The sequence below is a fragment of the Humulus lupulus genome, chromosome 5 (genome assembly GCF_963169125.1).
Source record: "Humulus lupulus chromosome 5, drHumLupu1.1, whole genome shotgun sequence".
In the NCBI taxonomy this organism is placed as follows: domain Eukaryota; kingdom Viridiplantae; phylum Streptophyta; class Magnoliopsida; order Rosales; family Cannabaceae; genus Humulus; species Humulus lupulus.
In genome coordinates, this window is record NC_084797.1 from 87,453,868 (window position 1) to 87,470,211 (window position 16,344).

The following is a 16,344-nucleotide window of genomic DNA, read 5'->3' on the forward strand; positions in this document are numbered from 1 at the left end:
AGTCCTCTGGACGTATAGAACATCTCACCGAACTGCGACAGGACATACCCCATTTTCCTTAGCTTACGGATATGAGGCTATGTTACCTGTCGAGTTAGATCCCCCCTCACATCGACGTATAACATACGACCAGGACCAGAACAGCCAACTAATGATGGAGTCCCTAGACTCAATTGACGAGATACGGGAAAAGGCCCAGCTCCGAGTTGCTGCGTACCAACAAAAAGTCGCCCGGTACTTTAACTCCAAAGTTAAAGAAAGGAAATTCAACGTCGGTGACTTGGTGCTACGACGAGTTTTCTTAAATACCCGCGACCCCACTGCTGGAGTACTCGGACCTAATTGGGAAGGACCTTACCAGATTGAAGAAGTCCTTCATCCGGGCACCTATAAACTTGCACGCCTGAACGGAGATCTCGTTCCACGATATTGGAATGGAGAACACCTGCGCAAGTATTATCAGTGAACAGTCCTTTTTAAAGAACTGGCTTGTATTAAATTTTACTTTTTTACAAGTTTTGCAAAGAGGGTTAGCCACTTTGTATGGCTAATCGCTCGTATATGTAAGATTCTATTTTAGAATCACTCGTAAAGACATGTTTAGTCCATTTTTAATACGGGATTATAAGGGACTGTGCGCAGCCAGTCATTCTTGCCAACCTTTGTGAATTTATATTTACAAGTATTTGTTCATTACGTGTGTTGTTTTGCTGTATTACAATTATTACTTTTTCACCCGAGCAGAAATGTTCGAGCATGTCATGGTCAAGGCAAGTGACCAAGGACCTAAAGCTCCTCGATCACTTGGGGTAAGGCACATCGATAGGAAAGCGTACCATTAGGTATGTAAACACATGAACAAAATGAGTGAAAGCATGCTAAGGTACTTAGAGTATTTTTCAAAATTTATATTTTGTTAAATCAAGCCAAAGTACTATGCTAAGTTCGGTCATACGAACAAATGCTATAATAAATGAAAATGTTATAGCATCATGATGCAATCTTTTACACTGCAAGCATCACTGCTTGGATGTAACTGTTCAAATAAAAGGAAAAGTTTGCTGCCCATGCAGCAAATTCAAAAAAGATATTGTCTTTACATCACGACCCGTAGGTCGTGTAATCAAAAGAAAAAAAAATAATAAAAAGAAAAAGCTCAAGAGGCATTAGGAGCAGGAGGGTCTTTATCAGCGTTCTGATTGGCAGCATCCTCGGCAACTCCTTCTTCCTCTGCACCAGCAATGCTTGGAGAAACAGGGATCCTTGCTCTTGCCTCCTCTTCAGCCAGTTGAGCAGTGCAGCGAGCCAGCTCAGCAGTCCTAACATCTTCTGAAAGGTAGCCGAAGTTGGCGCCCTGATTGTTTTTCCAGAAGTTGTAAAAACACTGGAGCGTCGCGTTCTTATACCTTTCTAGATTCTTGGAGTTGTCAAGCGTCAGCAGCTCCACTTGGCTCTCAAGGGTGGCGATGGCCTCATTCTTAGACTTGAGCTCCTTGCCCAGTCTCTTACATTCTCGAAATTGGACTCGGCTGGACTCCTGATACTCCTCCCTCTGCTTCCTTATAGCTGCCTTCGAAGCTTCAGCCTCCGATAGCTTTGTCACCGCGGCATCCCTCTGCTGAACGATCGCCTCCAACTCCTTTGCATGCCTAGCCTCTGTAGCCGAAAGTTCTTCGGCTGCTTTCACCTGGTACCTCTTGATAGCCTTTGCCCGAGCCTGTTCGATGGTGGCTTGGGTGCGGGTACGAGCAGCAGTTGCAGACAGCAAAGTCTGAGGACAGAAGATAAAGTTAGAACCTGTTGCAAAGAATAAAAGACTAAGGCCAAAGAGATAAGAAACACTTACGCTGGCTATTTCGTTCAGGGTCCTGTTCAGAATTTGGTCGACCCCCATATTCTCTGCTTCAACCATTACTGATACGAACCACACCAACACTGTGATGAAACCCGACACCAAATATGGAACAGCCACCAAGAACACACGAGATTGGAATGGAACCGCGACCCAATGCTTAGCCAAGCACGAACCTTGGTATGAGGAAGACGCCACAAACGGGGATGGAATCCGTTTGATAAGTCAGGATGAACGCCACAAGGAATCTCCTTGATAAGTTCAAAAGTTTCTTCAAGAACTCAAGAAGAAATAAACTCACAATTTCATTCAACATAATCTGATTTTTCCAAATGTTTTGGCAGTTTCCAAATGTTTTGGCAGTCCTTATAAGGACGAAAATTACATGAAAACAAGACCCTTGGTCTTCCTAATGAAACCGAAAAATTAAGGACAGCCCCTTTGTCTTCCTAATGAAAACCGAAATTAAAGACAAGCCTTTTGTCTTCCTCATGAAAACCGAAATTAAAGACAAGAGGACTATTGGACTCACACAAGTCAAATGTTTGACTTATCACAAAATAAACAAAGACTAAAAAACGTGATTAAAAATAAAAAGACTCATTACAAGAAGCTAAATATTGATCAAGCTCCTAAACTGGTGTCCTCATCATCCCTCCCCTCTTGACTTGGATCAACTGGAACTTGACTTGGATTTTGAGTCTTGGTGTCCTCATCATTCCCCCCCTCTTGAGAAAGATTTGACCTCAAATCGTCACCTGCATCAAAAGGACTCAAATCAGAAACATTAAAAGTAGCACTAACAGTATACTCACCTGGTAAATCGAGTCTGTAGGCATTTTCATTGATCCTTTCTAGCACTTGAAATGGCCCATCTCCTCGAGGTAGCAATTTGGAACGTCTTTGTGCTGGGAATCGCTCTTTCCTCATGTGTAACCATACCCAATCACCGGGATCAAAAACCTGCTTGTGACGACCCTTTGTTAGCATCAAGTTGGTTAGTGTTTAAAAGAGCCTCCTTAACCTCACTTTTTTTTGCATAAAAATTACTTTGTTTTCTCTCGAATTTTCCCTCATTGATCGAACTCTTCTCTTTCTTTTCTCTCTCACTTGATTCGACCCTTTTCTCTCTTTGTCTCTCTTTTTTCTCACTCTCATTCATCTTTTCACTCTCCTTCTTTTGCTCACTCAATTTTTTTTTATCACTCAATTTTTGCAACCTCACTTGGTCTTCATATACTTGCTTTGGCGTCAATGGAGCTAGAGTGATTGTTCGTTGATGGAACGTGAATGAATACTTGTTGGTGAAGCCGTCATGCTGGACCCGCCGATCAAATAGCCAAGGCCTTCCTAGAAGGAGGTGTCCAGCTTGCATGGGAACCACATCACACAACACCTCATCTTCATACTTGCCAATTCGAAATGAGACTAGCACCTGTTTTGTAACCCTCACTTCACCACTATCATTCAGCCATTGCAATTTGTATGGACAAGGATGCCTAAGCGTTGTAAGCCCCAGCTTGGCAACCATGGAAGCACTAGCAACATTAGTACAACTACCTCCATCAATAATGACACTACATACCTTGTCTCTCACATGACAACGAGTGTGAAAGATGTTCTCTCGCTGCACCTCTTCTTCCTCTTCTTTTGCTTGCAAATTCAGGACTCGCCTTGTGACTAGTGCAAGCATCTCACCAGATTCTGGTCCATACTCATTGTCAGAAGCATCTTCCAATGGTGGCATGTCAGCAAGATCATCTTCATCTTCAGAATCTATCTCTCCACTTTCTCGAATCACCATGACTCCATTGTTTGGACACTGGCTAGCTATGTGTCCTCGCCCCTGACATTTGAAACACCTTATCTCACTAGAATGAGACTTAGTAGGAGTTGTTTTACCTTGAGGTGGTGTGGCTGTGGTGGCTGGTTTTGGTGTAGATGATGAAGTGGGTTGGCCTTCTTTCTTTGGATAGTTCGACCTCCAAGGTGTTGTACTTGGATTGTGTGGGCTCGGTCTTGGCCTCGAACTTGTACTACCCCTCTTGAGCTGCCTCTCAACTTTGATTGCCATATGCACCAAATCTTCCAATTCCACATAATGGTGTAGCTCAATTGGATTAGCAATCTCTCGGTTCAACCCATTCAAAAACCTTGCCATGGTTGCCTCCCGATCCTCTTCAACATTGGCTCTAATCATAGCCATCTCCATCTCCTTGTAATACTCATCAACACTTCTGTAGCCCTGACGAAGACCCTGCAACTTAAGGTACAGATCTCGATAATAAAGGTGGTACAAACCGTCGCCTCATCACCCTCTTCATTGCCTCCCATGTGTCAATAGGACGATCTCCACTCCGCCTCCTGTTGATGCACAACTGATCCCACCAAACAATAGCATAATCAGTAAACTCAATGGCAGCAAGTTTTACCTTCTTCATGTCGGAGTAGTTGTGACAATCAAAAACTAGCTCCATCTTCTTCTCCCACTCAAGGTATGCTTCAGGATCACTCTTCCCCTGAAATGCTGGGATTCTCATTTTGATATTCCCCATATAATTATCTATCTGGTTCCTAACTTCTCTATTCCCACCATACCTCCTATGGTTACCCGTCGACATCCTATCAAACTCATCATCAGAAACTACCCCTTCTAAATCCCCTTCATTCTCATCCTCCCTTTGGTGCATCCTATTCCTCCGTGGCCTCCGTTGTGTTCCCTCTTCTACCCTATCCAACCTCTCATGTATTTGTTCACACTCCTCCCTCAACATCCTCCTCATCTCCCCCATTAAAGCTTCAATTTGTAGATTTGGAACTGTAGGTGGTGGAGCGTCATTGCCTGCATTTCTTTCTGTATTTTGTGACATGATTGAAAATCTGCAAAAATAAGGTTAGACTAATATGGAGAAAAATACCTCACCACACTCCCTCACGTGTTTTCACTCAAAAATTGTCACTCAAGTCCACTCGTGTTTCACTCAACTTTAATGGCTTTTACCCTCAAATAAGCTCACACCTCTGCCTTTTTCCACTCTATTTTCTTCTTTAAGCTCTTTGAAAACTAATGAAACGGTGATATGGAGGTTCCAGCAGCCAATTCTACCAAACAAACCAAACGAACACCGACGAAAACTGGTGAAAATGACGAAAAAAATGAGGATTTTTGGAACACTTGTGTGGGGTTTTGGCCAAAAGGCCTCTAGACCATAAGGAACAAGAATAGAACAAAATTTTTTAAGAGAGGTTTCCAGACTCTTTTTTTTTTTTTTTTTGGTCTCGGATCCTCTTGAAATTAAGAACACCAAAGAACCAATCCGAAAACCAAGCAAACTGAGGTACTATAACAGATTCAAGAACAATCCCAATAACAGAAAAATGATTATTCCCAAAATCTAATCTGTGATTCAACCAATAAGATCAAAACCAAAATAATTTGTGGCACTATAACAGTCTCGGATTCCACAACAAATAAAGGAACCAATTGAAACCAGGGACACAATTGAAACAAGGGAATTATCAATACCAATTTCGGATTTCAAAACAAGAACATGAGAAACCCAAGGAAAAATTCGGATTTAACAATAAGAATAAGAGAAACTCAAGCCCAACTCAGATTTCACCATAAGAACAAGAGAAATCTCAATCCCAATTTCAGATTTTACAATAAGAACAAGAGAAACTCAATCCCAATTTCAGATTTCACAATAAGAATAAGAGAATCTCAATCCCAATTTCGGATTTCACAATAAGAATAAGAGAACCTCAATCCCAATTTCAGATTTCACAATAAGAATAAGAGAAAACTCAATGCCAATTCGGATTGCACAATAAGAACAAGAGAAACCCAAAAGCACATTCGGATTTAACAACAAAACAAGAGGACTCAATGAAAATTCGGTTTTCACAATTAAGAACCCTAATTCAAGATTTTAGAAACGAAAAGAAAACAAAATAGGGGAAATTTCAGAAACCCTAATTCAATTGCAATATTTGAACAAAGAAACGAAATGGAAAAACAAGAAAAAAAAAGATAGGCAAACCGTATGAACCTAGGCTCGGATTTCAAACAAGGAAACAATTGAAATAAGGAAAACAACAAGCTCTAGAATAGTTTCAGATTTCACAAGGAAACAAGGACAAAGAAATCAAAACATGAGTAGATGATGAATTTTTTTATTTATTTTTAATATAGAAACACGAATTGAAAGAAAAACACAAAGTAAAGGATAGGCCAAACCGGATGATCCTAATCTCTGATACCAACTGATACGAACCACACCAACACTGTGATGAAACCCGACACCAAATATGGAACAGCCACCAAGAACACACGAGATTGGAATGGAACTGCGACCCAATGCTTAGCCAAGCACGAACCTTGGTATGAGGAAGACGCCACAAACGGGGATGGAATCCGTTTGATAAGTCAGGATGAACGCCACAAGGAATCTCCTTGATAAGTTCAAAATTTTCTTCAAGAACTCAAGAAGAAATAAACTCACAATTTCATTCAACATAATCTGATTTTTCCAAATGTTTTGGCAGTCCTTATAATGACGAAAATTACATGAAAACAAGACCCTTGGTCTTCCTAATGAAACCGAAAAATTAAGGACAGCCCCTTTGTCTTCCTAATGAAAACCGAAATTAAAGACAAGCCTTTTGTCTTCCTCATGAAAACCGAAATTAAAGACAAGAGGACTATTGGACTCACACAAGTCAAATGTTTGACTTATCACAAAATAAACAAAGACTAAAAAACGTGATTAAAAATAAAAAGACTCATTACAAGAAGCTAAATATTGATCAAGCTCCTAAACTGGTGTCCTCATCATCCCTCCCCTCTTGACTTGGATCAACTGGAACTTGACTTGGATTTTGAGTCTTGGTGTCCTCATCAATTACATCCTTGACGCGGTCGTTCTTCACGATGAGCGCAAGGTGGTCTTTGGCTGCTCGTAGGGCGCGGCTCGAGAGTTTGGCCCCAAGAGTTTCTTCCCGCTTGTTTTGTTCCTTGCTGAGCGCAGCCGGAGGGTTCATCAGAGCAGGAGGAGTCTCCTTCTCAGCAGGAGCTGGAGGATGAGCAGAAGTTTGCCCAATTGGTACGTCCTTGGAAGGATCTTCTGTTCGACTCTTTTTGGCAGGTCCCTGGCTTGTTTCGCCGTTGTGTCTCCTTGATGACTTTCGCCGGAGTTGAGGAACTTCCTCTTCCTCCTCAGCCTGGAATAGGTCGAAGACGTTGGGAGTGCCCATATCTGCATATAAGTAAACACATGCAAAGGGTAAGATAAAGGCAGATGAAATCCTTATCAAACGGAAAAGAAGGTCACAAAGTTAATACCCGAGCTACAACTACTGATCACTACACTATTGACTCTATTAGTCATACACTCATTATCTGGCATGAAGAAGTTTGGCCCTAGATTTGGAGTAATCTGGAAGGGGGCGACATCAAAATAATTAGCCACCCCCTGATAAAAAGGATGTAGCGGGAGCACAGCCCCCGCCTCTATGTGGTACTGAGACCAAGCATTGTATACACCTCCGGGGAGGTTAGCCCTTTGGTCTGCAGTAGGAATTTTGAGAGTGACCCCTGTGAGAGGATACTTCCTAAGATAATTGGCAAGCATCCTGGGAGTTACAAGGCTGGTCGGGGAGAAATACCACTCGACATCAGGCAGATTCTGATGGCGAGGGCGGGCTCTAGTTTGGATGTTAGGGTCAGGAGCAGGATTGTTTCGGCCACTGGTCGAAGGAACCCCAGCCTGTGAATCAGGCTGGCCAGTAGGGTTTGGATTATCGTCGGATTCAGGTCTTTTCTTGCCTAGGGATTTAGAGCGTGCCATTTGAGGAGGAGAAGGACGAGGTCTGGAGGAAGATCGTGAGAAGGGAATCTCGTGAATTTGGTCGGCTGGTTGTTCTTCGCCTTCGAGCAGCTGGGCGAGAAGATCGTCGTTGATGGGCCGTTCACCTCCCCACAAATCTGGCATCAAAGTCTGCAAACAGAAGAATGGGGAGGTGAGGATAGAGAATTTTTAAAGGCTTTTTAGAATAGCGCTGGTCGAGTTTAAAAGTCAAGCTTTTATACAACAGCATTCTACAAAAAGCTAAATCTTTCCACACGAACAGTTTGAGAAACGGATTAAAAGACATTCTACTCACAAGCATCTCAAACCAGAAGCATGCATTATGAAAATTTGAAGCATAAGGATTCAAAAACTTACCAAAAGGATGGTCGTGGAGACTGGTATGAGTCTTCGGAAATCAAGGAACTCTCGAGCTGAGTCTTGAAAATACAGAAGAACGGTCTCCGGGAGAAGATTGAAGCTCTAGTTTTTAGGGTTCCTTGAGAAGGCAATGGCGTGCGTAAAAAGAAAAAGGGAAGTTTGGAGATGTTATATAAGTTTGTCTGTGGCATAAAAAAGGTGTAATCATCAGTTTCCCTTTTTCAAAGTATGGGGAAGCGGAATAGCTGTCGAATTATTACTGGGGAACCGAAAAGTCATGATTAGACAGGAGTAGGTTGCTTTTTCCAAGAACACACGAAGGGTTCTAACACGTATGGTGGGGTTACCGAAGAGTCGTTCGCTCAAAAGTTTATTTATTGCTTGTAATAAATAAACTTGGGGGGCAAATGTTATCCAAAAAAATTGGCATTGATGACGTGGCAAGTGATCCCTGGACACGTGGCTGACATCTGGAGGAACTCTGCTAGTGTATCGACCAGAAGGTACATTATAAGCAGGAGGCGGCCCAGTCTCACCTACGACCAGTCTGGTCGATAGTTCCGCATGCAATGTAATATTACTATAAAGATCTTTGTAAATCCCGAATTTAACTCACACAATCTCCTGAGTATCCGATTATTCAGGGGAGAATATCTGTAACAATCTTTTGTAATCCCCCTTGAGCCTATAAATAGAGAAAGATAGCTCAAGGAAGGGACCTTTGGGCTTTCGAATTACTTAAGAGTAGTGTAATTCTATTTGAAATATTGTATTGTTCTTTGAGGTTGGTGAAACTCATTGAACCCTTGTTCTTTGATCACTCCTTTGATTCTCATATCAATAACAATCTAAGTGGACGTAGGTCATTACCAGATCTTGGGGCCGAACCACTATAAAATATCGTGTTCTTATTATTTTTGTCATTCGATTCTTTTCAACGCATTCATTCACATCAAGCATATTCTGACTCCGTGCCATTTGACCAAAATCTGGGTCAACACAGTCAGAGCCCGAGGCTAGTCCCTCGGAGGTGACCGGTTGATTAGTTAGTCTTCGTCCTTTGTTATATAATGAGCTAGAAGAGTTCGGTGCTGCGTATTTCCCAAAAAAAGACTCAGATATGAAGTGCATGCTTCAAGGTTGTTATACGATGGGGCTTGAGATATTAGTGCCAGCTGGGGAAGAATTGGAATACTAATGGTAAAAGGGTTTATGGTAAAAGTGATTGAGCCCGTCATATGAGAGTTTTGATATGAGCCTGAGTAGGAGCAAATCCGTTAAATAAGGGACAACCATGGATTGCAGGAGATGGTAATAATGTTTGTATTTGAAGGGAAGGACCCAGTTGCGTCTATAGGATGCCTAGATATTGTGGTAGGTACCACTTGGAATATATTAGTTAGACCAGATGGAAATTGGATTAGTTAGTAAGGTTTTAGATGGGTGCACAGAATCATTGAGTACACTACGACTTAAGGTGTGGATATCAAGGACATCGTGAAGAATGATATTACTTAGCAGAAAGAATTAATGGTTCAATAGAAGAAGTATTTGATTTGAGGATGGATCAAATGGAGCATCGCATCGTGGGACACATCGATATTTCCTGTTAAGGATGAAGGGTTCAATTTCCCGATTGCAAAATGGGACAATGTTCTTAAGAATTGATCTTCGATCTAGTTATTACCAGCTGAGGATCAAGGAAAGAGACATTCTAGGAATTACTTCTTGCACCAAGTAGGATGTAATGGATTATCAGTGAAAGTTCTTAACTGACCAATGCTTCAACGACATAGGTAAGTTTGACAAGCAGAGAGTACAGGAACGACATGGATGAGTCATATCCAGATTAATTAGGAATGTGTTGGTCTATTCCCAGTTTGAAGTAGAACGTGAACGACTACTACAACAATAATACTATGACTGATGAGGCAGGGTTTCAGGTAAGGCTCCAGAAAGTGTAAGCTTCGATTTCTCCAAAGGTATCCAAGAGGTGATGGGATCATGTATGAAGGAATTCAGTCAGAAGCCACAAAGGAATTACTGAAGAGCGCCTGAGAGGTGAGAAGTACGGTCAGACCGGCAAGACATGTCAGCTATTACTTGAAGCATCTTCGAAGATAGTTATACCGAAGATTGAGATGACACAAGAACCTAAAGTTGGACTGAATGGATAGTTTGTATCAGATTTTCAGAAGATAGAATAAAGATTGGTTAACACCCTATGGTATTAGAATCCATAAGTAATGGATGAATGTGGGAGGACAACATGGTGGATATTGTCTTTGCTTAAGACATGAAACTATAAGGTGGTGCATCAAAGGCTAAGATTCGCCCAGGTATAGACTAAAAGGGTGGTTGTTCGTGCTTTACGATAGGTGAAAAAATAAGAACACGAAGCTTATACATGGAGTAGTAAGTTGATAGTAATGTTAGATAGTTACGGTTAGGGTGCAGTGATGGCACCTACAGAATAGAAGCGAGTGCATTAGAGCAAAGAATTTAAGTGTTTGGTCATCTGTAGAGGAATAACCTTGGGGCCAAGGCCCTAGTGGGAATTAATGGGTAATTTACATTGGAAACCCTTGACTGCATAAGAGAAAATTATTATGAAAGTTGACCTCCTAAAGTTGGACAAATCTGTGCCAGTTTGATAGGATGCCACAGATTACAGTAACATCGGATGAGGTAACAATTAAGATTAATATAGTATCTGTAGTTGATAGTGGACAAATATATCTTTATGGACAATGAAATTCAGAGAGAAGATCTTTGTAGGAATGGTTCAAAATCCTACTATTTTAGTATGAATAAATTAAGATATGAAAAATGGATGAGTGATCCGATGGAACCTGGCGTTGAGGTGGAAATTCTAGATGAATATTGTACTACCTCCTCATGAATATTGTAACCAGGAGGTTTAAATGGATGTTAAGATCTAAAATCCGTATATTAGAAGGTAAAAAGGTATAGTAATGGATCGTAAGAGTAAACCACATTACACGGCAAGTAAGAAGGTTGGACATGAAAGGATGCGACTCAACAGATTGAGTTAACACACTTTGGTTCGTGTGAACGGGTGTAACAATAAGGCATTTGGGCGATAAGAGACTGTATGTCTCCGTGGAGCATCGAAGTTGATAGTGTTGGGTTGAGACCCTTTATTTTCCCATTTTTGGAAAAGGATGTAGAAAACAAAGAGTATAAGAGTGAAATCTAGAATTATTGGTTACCTTCAGATAGACTAGATGATACGAACCACACCAACATTGTGATGAAACCCGACACCAAATATGGAACAGCCACCAAGAACATACGAGATTGGAATGGAACCGCGACCCAATGCTTAGCCAAGCACGAACCTTGGTATGAGGAAGACGCCACAAACGGGGATGGAATCCGTTTGATAAGTCAGGATGAACGCCACAAGGAATCTCCTTGATAAGTTCAAAAGTTTCTTCAAGAACTCAAGAAGAAATAAACTCACAATTTCATTCAACATAATCTGATTTTTTCCAAATGTTTTCAAGGCCTAATATAGGCGAAAATTACATCAAGACAAGCCCCTTTGTCTTCCTAAAGCAAAACCGAAATTTAAAAAAAACAAGCCTTTTGTCTTCCTAATGAAAACCGAAATTAAAGACAAACCTTTTGTCTTCCTAATGAAAACCGAAAATTAAAGACAAAATGACTCTTGGACTCACACAAGTCAAGTGTTTGACTTTTCACAAAATAAACAAAGACTAAATAAAAAATACAAGATGACAAAATACAATAAGACTCATCAAGCTCCTAAACTGAGTCTTTTGGCTCGCGCCCTCGTCACCAGACCAACTGGAACTAGACTTGGATCTTTAGTCTTGGTGTCCTCATCATTCCCCCCCTCTTGAGAAGGATTTGTCCTCAAATCTTCACCTGCATCAAAAGGACTCAAATCAGAAACATTAAAAGTAGCACTAACAGTATACTCACCTGGTAAATCGAGTCTGTAGGCATTGTCATTGATCCTTTCTAGCACTTGAAACGGACCATCTCCTCGAGGTAGCAATTTGGAACGTCTTTGTGCTGGGAATCGCTCTTTGCTCATGTGTACACATACCCAATCACCGGGGTCAAAAACCTGCTTGTGACGACCCTTGTTAGCATCAAGTTGGTTAGTGTTTAAAAGAGCCTCCTTAACCTCACTTTTTTTTGCATAAAAATTATTTTGTTTTCTCTCTAATTGTCCCTCATTGATCGAACTCTTCTCTTTCTTTTCTCTCTCACTTGATTTGACCCTTTTCTCTCTTTGTCTCTCTTTTTTCTCACTCTCATTCATCTTTTCACTCTCATTCTTTTGCTCACTCAATTTTTTTTTATCACTCAATTTTTGCAACCTCACTTGGTCTTCATATACTTGCTTTGGCGTCAATGGAGCTAGAGTGATTGTCCGTTGACGGAACGTGAATGAGTACTTGTTGGTGAAGCCATCCTGCTGGACTCGGCGATCAAATAGCCAAGGCCTTCCTAGAAGGAGGTGTCCAACTTGCATTGGAACCACATCGCACAATACCTCATCCTCATATTTTCCAATTCGAAATGATACCAGAACTTGTTTTGTAACCCTCACTTCACCACTATTATTCAACCACTGCAACTTGTATGGACGAGGATGTTTAAGCGTTGGGAGCCCCAGCTTTTCAACCATGGAAGAACTAGCAACGTTAGTGCCACTACCACCATCAATAATAACACTGCATACCTTGTCTTTCACATGACAACGAGTGTGAAAGATGTTCTCCCGCTGCACCTCTTCTTCCTCTTCTTTTGCTTGCAAATTTAAGGCTCGTCGTGTGACTACTGCAAGCATCTCACCAGATTCTGCCCCAAACTCTTCACTACCCATAGAAGTGTCCTCCAATGGCGGCATGTCATCAAGAGCATCTTCTTCTTCGAAATCTATCTCCCCATTATCCCGAATTACCATAACTCGCTTGTTTGGGCATTGGCTAGCTATGTGTCCTCGCCCCTGACATTTGAAACACTTTATCTCACTAGAATGGGACGAAGTAGGGGCTGTTTTACCTTGAGGGGTCGTGGCTGGTTTTGCTGTAAAGGATGAAGTAGGTTGGTCTTCTTCCTTCTTTGGATAGTTTGACCGCCAAGGTGTTGCACTTGAATTGTGTGGGCTCGGTCTTGGCTTTGAACTTGTACTACCCCTCTTGAGCTGCCTCTCAACTTTGATTGCCATATGCACCAAATCTTCCAATTCCACATAATGGTGTAGCTCAATTGGATTAGCAATCTCTCGGTTCAACCCATTCAAAAACCTTGCCATGGTTGCCTCCCGATCCTCTTCAACATTGGCTCTAATCATAGCCATCTCCATCTCCTTGTAATACTCATCAACACTTCTGTAGCCCTGACGAAGACCCTGCAACTTAAGGTACAGATCTCGATAATAAAGGTGGTACAAACCGTCGCCTCATCACCCTCTTCATTGCCTCCCATGTGTCAATAGGACGATCTCCACTCCGCCTCCTGTTGATGCACAACTGATCCCACCAAACAATAGCATAATCAGTAAACTCAATGGCAGCAAGTTTTACCTTCTTCATGTCGGAGTAGTTGTGACAATCAAAAACTAGCTCCATCTTCTTCTCCCACTCAAGGTATGCTTCAGGATCACTCTTCCCCTGAAATGCTGGGATTCTCATTTTGATATTCCCCATATAATTATCTATCTGGTTCCTATCTTCTCTATTCCCACCATACCTCCTATGGTTACCCGTCGACATCCTATCAAACTCATCATCAGAAACTACCCCTTCTAAATCCCCTTCATTCTCATCCTCCCTTTGGTGCATCCTATTCCTCCGTGGCCTCCGTTGTGCTCCCTCTTCTACCCTATCCAACCTCTCATGTATTTGTTCACACTCCTCCCTCAACATCCTCCTCATCTCCCCCATTAAAGCTTCAATTTGTAGATTTGGAACTGTAGGTGGTGGAGCGTCATTGCCTGCATTTCTTTCTGTATTTTGTGACATGATTGAAAATCTGCAAAAATAAGGTTAGACTAATATGGAGAAAAATACCTCACCACACTCCCTCACGTGTTTTCACTCAAAAATTGTCACTCAAGTCCACTCGTGTTTCACTCAACTTGGATGGCTTTTACCCTCAAATAAGCTCACACCTCTGCCTTTTTCCACTCGTATTCTTCTTTAAGACCTTTGAAAACTAATGAAACGGTGATATGGAGGTTCAAGCAGCCAATCCTACCAAACAAACCAAACGAAAACCGATGAAAAATTGGCGAAAATTGATAATTTTTGGAACACTTGTGTGGGGTTTTGGAAAAAAGGCCTCTAGACCATAGTGATCAAGAATAGAACAAAATTTTTTAAGACAGGTTTCCAGACTTTTTTTTTTTTTTTTTAGAGTTCGGATCCTCTTGGTTTTCTTCTTCTTTCTTTCTTTCTTCTTTTCTTTTCTTTTTTCTTTGATTTCTCAAATGCAGATGCAAGGAACGATTCGAAAGCAAAATGAATCGGTTTTCATAAGAGAACAATGGAGACTCAAAAAGAAAAGAGAAACAATGCAGATTCGGATTTCACAAAAAGAAAAGAGAAAACCCAACCCACATTCGGATTTAACACTATGAATAAGAGAAAATCAATCCCAATTCAGATTTCACCATAAGAACAAGAGAAAACCCAATCTCAATTCAGATTTCACTACAAGAACAAGAGAAAACTCAATCCCAATTCAGATTTCACAATAAGAACAAGGGAACTCAATTCCAATTTCGGATTTCACAACAAGAACAAGAGAAACCCAAGGCAAAATTCGGATTTCAAAACAAAACAGCAAGAGTAACTCAATGAAAATTCAGATTCCACAATTAGAACAAGAGAAAAACTCAAAGCCCTAATTCATTTTAAGAACCCTAAAACAAGCTCTAGAATAGTTTCAGATTTCACAACAAATAAGGGAAACAAGGAAACAATTGCAACAAGGAAATTAACAAGCTCTAGAATAGAAAAACACGACTAGATGAACACGAATTGATTTTTTTTTTTTCAGAAATCCTAATATAATAACACGAACTGAATAGAAAAAAAATGAAAAAGGATAGGCCAAACCGGATGATCCTAATCTCTGATACCAACTGATACGAACCACACCAACATTGTGATGAAACCCGACACCAAATATGGAACAGCCACCAAGAACATACGAGATTGGAATGGAACCGCGACCCAATGCTTAGCCAAGCATGAACATTGGTATGAGGAAGACGCCACAAACGGGGATGGAATCCGTTTGATAAGTCAGGATGTGATGAGGACACCAAGACTAACGATCCAAGTCTAGTTCCAGTTGGTTTGGTGACGAGGGCGCGAGCCAAAAGACTCAGTTTAGGAGCTTGATGAATCTTATTGTATTTTGTCATCTTGTATTTTTTATTTAGTCTTTGTTTGTTTTTGTGAAAAGTCAAACACTTGACTTGTGTGAGTCCAAGAGTCCTTTTGTCTTTATTTTTCAGTTTTCATTAGGAAGACAAAAAGGCTTGTCTTTATTTGTCGGTTTTCATTAGGAAGACAAAAGGTTGTCTTTAATTTTCGGTTTTTAGGAAGACAAAGGGTCTTGTCTTGATGTAATTTTCGGCTATATAAGGCCTTGAAAACATTTGGAAAAACCAGATTATGTTGAAAGAAATTGTGAGTTTATTTATTCTTGAGTTCTTGAAGAAACTTTTGAACTTATCAAGGAGATTCCTTGTGGCGTTCATCCTGACTTATCAAACGGATTCCATCCCCGTTTGTGGCGTCTTCCTCATACCAAGGTTCGTGCTTGGCTAAGCATTGGGTCGCGGTTCCATTCCAATCTCGTGTGTTCTTGGTGGCTGTTCCATATTTGGTGTCGGGTTTCGTCACACTTGTTGGCGTGGTTCGTATCAGTTGGTATCAGAGCTTAGGATCATTCGGTTTGGCCTATCCTTTTTTTTTATTATTCTTTCATTTGTGTTTCTATTCTAGTCGTATTTCAATTTTAGGGTTTCTGAAATCAAAAAAAAAAAAAAAAATCTATCTATTCGTGTTCTTGATTTTCTTAGTCTTTGTTCTTGTTTTCCTTCTAAAAATCCGAAACCATTATAGTTAATCTCTTTATTCCAGATTGTTTCTTTGTTCAAATCGTGTTCTTATTTCCTTGTTTATATTAGTTCTTTGTGAAATCCCTTGAAATCCGAAACTAATCAACTGAAATTGTTATTGAGTT